We start from the raw sequence: 5,732 nt of genomic DNA, 5'->3' as shown, positions 1-5,732 counted from the left end.
GATTGTATGATTGTGATTGTATGATTGTGATGTATGATTCAAATTGTATGATTATGATTGTATGATTGTGATGGTATGATTGAGATTGTATGACTGTGATTGTATGATTGCGATTGTATGATTGTGATTGTATGATTGTAATTCTTTGATTGTGATTGTATGATTGTGATTGTATGATTGTGATTGTATGATTGTGGTTGTATGATTGTGACTGTATGATTGTGATTGTATGATTGTGACTGTATGATTGTGATTGTATGATTGCGATTGTGTGATTGCGATTGTGTGATTGTGATTGTATGATTGTGATTGTATGATTGTGATTGTATGATTGTGATTGTATGATTGTGATTGTATGATTGTGATTGTATGATTGTGATTGTATGATTGTGATTGTATGATTGTGATTGTATGATTGTGATTGTATGATTGTGAACGTATTATTGTGATTGTATGATTATGATTGTATGATTGTGATTGTATGATTGTGATTGTATGATCGTATTTGGGAGATTGTATTTGGGAGATTGTAATTGTATGATTGCGATTGTATGATTGTGATTGTATGAGTGCGATTGTATGATTGTGATTGTATGATTGTGATGTGTGATTCTAATTGTATGATTATGATTGTATGATTGTGATTGTATGATTGAGATTGTATGATTGTGGTTGTATGATTGCGATTGTATGATTGTGATTGTATGATTGTGATTCTTTGATTGTGATTGTATGATTGTGATTGTATGATTGTGATTGTATGATTGTGGTTGTATGATTGTGATTGTATGATTGTGGTTGTATGATTGTGATTGTATGCTTGCGATTGTATGATTGTGATTGTATGATTGTATTTGGGAGATTGTATTTGGGATATTTTAATTGTATGATTGCGATTGTATGATTGTGATTGTATGATTGTGATGTATGATTCTAATTGTATGATTATGATTGTATGATTGTGATTGTATGATTGTGATTCTTTGATTGTGATTGTATGATTGTGATTGTATGATTGTGATTGTATGATTGTGGTTGTATGATTGCGATAGTATGATTGTGATTGTATGATTGTGATTGTACGATTGTGATAGTATGATTGTGATTATATGATTGTTATTGTATGATTGTTATTGTATGACCGTGATTGTATGATTGTGATTGTATGATTGTGAAAGTATGATTGTGATTGTATGATTGTGATTGTATGATTGTGATTGTATGATTGAGATTGTATGATTGTGATTGTATGATTGCGATTGTGTGATTGTGATTGTGTGATTGTGATTGTATGATTGTGATTGTATGATTGCGATAGTATGATTGTGATTGTATGATTGTGATTGTACGATTGTGATAGTATGATTGTGATTATATGATTGTTATTGTATGATTGTTATTGTACGACTGTGATTGTATGATTGTGATTGTATGATTGTGATAGTATGATTGTGAAAGTATGATTGTGATTGTATGATTGTGATTGTATAATTGTGATTGTATGATTGTGATTGCATGATTGTGATTGTATGATTGTGATTGTATGATTGTGATTGTATGATTGTGATTGTATGATTGTGATTGTATGATTGTGATTGTCTGATTGTGGTTGTGCGATTGTGATTGTACGATTGTGATTGTACGATTGTGATTGTAGGATTGTGATTGTATGATTGTGATTGTATGATTGTGATTGCATGATTGTGATTGTATGATTGTGATTGCATGATTTTGAATGTATGATTTTGATTGTATGATTGTGATTGTATGATTGTGATTGTATGATTGTGATTGTATGATTGTGATTTTATGATTGTGATTGTATGATTGTGATTGTATGATTGTGATTGTATGATTGCGATTGTATGATTGTGATTGTATGATTGTGATTGTATGATTGTGATGTATGATTGTAATTGTCTGATTATGATTGTATGATTGTGATTGTATGATTGAGATTGTATGATTGTGATTGTATGCTTGCGATTGTATGATTGTGATTGTATGATTGTATTTGGGAGATTGTATTTGGGATATTGTAATTGTATGATTGCGATTGTATGATTGTGATTGTATGATTGTGATGTATGATTCAAATTGTATGATTATGATTGTATGATTGTGATGGTATGATTGAGATTGTATGACTGTGATTGTATGATTGCGATTGTATGATTGTGATTGTATGATTGTAATTCTTTGATTGTGATTGTATGATTGTGATTGTATGATTGTGATTGTATGATTGTGGTTGTATGATTGTGACTGTATGATTGTGATTGTATGATTGTGACTGTATGATTGTGATTGTATGATTGCGATTGTGTGATTGCGATTGTGTGATTGTGATTGTATGATTGTGATTGTATGATTGTGATTGTATGATTGTGATTGTATGATTGTGATTGTATGATTGTGATTGTATGATTGTGATTGTATGATTGTGATTGTATGATTGTGATTGTATGATTGTGATTGTATGATTGTGAACGTATTATTGTGATTGTATGATTATGATTGTATGATTGTGATTGTATGATTGTGATTGTATGATCGTATTTGGGAGATTGTATTTGGGAGATTGTAATTGTATGATTGCGATTGTATGATTGTGATTGTATGAGTGCGATTGTATGATTGTGATTGTATGATTGTGATGTGTGATTCTAATTGTATGATTATGATTGTATGATTGTGATTGTATGATTGAGATTGTATGATTGTGGTTGTATGATTGCGATTGTATGATTGTGATTGTATGATTGTGATTCTTTGATTGTGATTGTATGATTGTGATTGTATGATTGTGATTGTATGATTGTGGTTGTATGATTGTGATTGTATGATTGTGATTGTATGATTGTGATTGTATGATTGTGATAGTATGATTGTGATTATATGATTGTTATTGTATGATTGTTATTGTACGACTGTGATTGTATGATTGTGATTGTATGATTGTGATAGTATGATTGTGAAAGTATGATTGTGATTGTATGATTGTGATTGTATAATTGTGATTGTATGATTGTGATTGCATGATTGTGATTGTATGATTGTGATTGTATGATTGTGATTGTATGATTGTGATTGTATGATTGTGATTGTCTGATTGTGGTTGTGCGATTGTGATTGTACGATTGTGATTGTACGATTGTGATTGTAGGATTGTGATTGTATGATTGTGATTGTATGATTGTGATTGCATGATTGTGATTGTATGATTGTGATTGCATGATTTTGAATGTATGATTTTGATTGTATGATTGTGATTGTATGATTGTGATTGTATGATTGTGATTGTATGATTGTGATTTTATGATTGTGATTGTATGATTGTGATTGTATGATTGTGATTGTATGATTGCGATTGTATGATTGTGATTGTATGATTGTGATTGTATGATTGTGATGTATGATTGTAATTGTCTGATTATGATTGTATGATTGTGATTGTATGATTGAGATTGTATGATTGTGATTGTATGCTTGCGATTGTATGATTGTGATTGTATGATTGTATTTGGGAGATTGTATTTGGGATATTGTAATTGTATGATTGCGATTGTATGATTGTGATTGTATGATTGTGATGTATGATTCAAATTGTATGATTATGATTGTATGATTGTGATTGTATGATTGAGATTGTATGACTGTGATTGTATGATTGCGATTGTATGATTGTGATTGTATGATTGTAATTCTTTGATTGTGATTGTATGATTGTGATTGTATGATTGTGATTGTATGATTGTGGTTGTATGATTGTGACTGTATGATTGTGATTGTATGATTGTGACTGTATGATTGTGATTGTATGATTGCGATTGTGTGATTGCGATTGTGTGATTGTGATTGTATGATTGTGATTGTATGATTGTGATTGTATGATTGTGATTGTATGATTGTGATTGTATGATTGTGATTGTATGATTGTGATTGTATGATTGTGATTGTATGATTGTGATTGTATGATTGTGATTGTATGATTGTGAACGTATTATTGTGATTGTATGATTATGATTGTATGATTGTGATTGTATGATTGTGATTGTATGATCGTATTTGGGAGATTGTATTTGGGAGATTGTAATTGTATGATTGCGATTGTATGATTGTGATTGTATGAGTGCGATTGTATGATTGTGATTGTATGATTGTGATGTGTGATTCTAATTGTATGATTATGATTGTATGATTGTGATTGTATGATTGAGATTGTATGATTGTGGTTGTATGATTGCGATTGTATGATTGTGATTGTATGATTGTGATTCTTTGATTGTGATTGTATGATTGTGATTGTATGATTGTGATTGTATGATTGTGGTTGTATGATTGTGATTGTATGATTGTGATTGTATGATTGTGATTGTATGATTGTGATAGTATGATTGTGATTATATGATTGTTATTGTATGATTGTTATTGTACGACTGTGATTGTATGATTGTGATTGTATGATTGTGATAGTATGATTGTGAAAGTATGATTGTGATTGTATGATTGTGATTGTATAATTGTGATTGTATGATTGTGATTGCATGATTGTGATTGTATGATTGTGATTGTATGATTGTGATTGTATGATTGTGATTGTATGATTGTGATTGTCTGATTGTGGTTGTGCGATTGTGATTGTACGATTGTGATTGTACGATTGTGATTGTAGGATTGTGATTGTATGATTGTGATTGTATGATTGTGATTGCATGATTGTGATTGTATGATTGTGATTGCATGATTTTGAATGTATGATTTTGATTGTATGATTGTGATTGTATGATTGTGATTGTATGATTGTGATTGTATGATTGTGATTTTATGATTGTGATTGTATGATTGTGATTGTATGATTGTGATTGTATGATTGCGATTGTATGATTGTGATTGTATGATTGTGATTGTATGATTGTGATGTATGATTGTAATTGTATGATTATGATTGTATGATTGTGATTGTATGATTGAGATTGTATGATTGTGATTGTATGCTTGCGATTGTATGATTGTGATTGTATGATTGTATTTGGGAGATTGTATTTGGGATATTGTAATTGTATGATTGCGATTGTATGATTGTGATTGTATGATTGTGATTTATGATTCTAATTGTATGATTATGATTGTATGATTGTGATTGTATGATTGAGATTGTATGATTGTGATTGTATGATTGCGATTGTATGATTGTGATTGTATGATTGTGATTCTTTGATTGTGATTGTATGATTGTGATTGTATGATTGTGATTGTATGATTGTGGTTGTATGATTGTGATTGTATGATTGTGATTGTATGATTGTGATTGTATGATTGTGATAGTATGATTGTGATTATATGATTGCTATTGTATGATTGTTATTGTACGACTGTGATTGTATGATTGTGATTGTATGATTGTGATAGTATGATTGTGAAAGTATGATTGTGATTGTATGATTGTGATTGTATGATTGTGATTGTATGATTGTGATTGTATGATTGTGATTGTATGATTGTGATTGTCTGATTGTGGTTGTGCGATTGTGATTGTACGATTGTGATTGTACGATTGTGATTGTAGGATTGTGATTGTATGATTGTGATTGTATGATTGTGATTGCATGATTGTGATTGTATGATTGTGATTGCATGATTTTGAATGTATGATTTTGATTGTATGATTGTGATTGTATGATTGTGATTGTATGATTGTGATTGTATGATTGTGATTGTATGATTGTGAT

This window comes from Megachile rotundata, unplaced genomic scaffold (assembly GCF_050947335.1).
Source record: "Megachile rotundata isolate GNS110a unplaced genomic scaffold, iyMegRotu1 scaffold0074, whole genome shotgun sequence".
Classification (NCBI taxonomy): domain Eukaryota; kingdom Metazoa; phylum Arthropoda; class Insecta; order Hymenoptera; family Megachilidae; genus Megachile; species Megachile rotundata.
Note: the sequence above shows the minus strand (reverse complement) of the source record.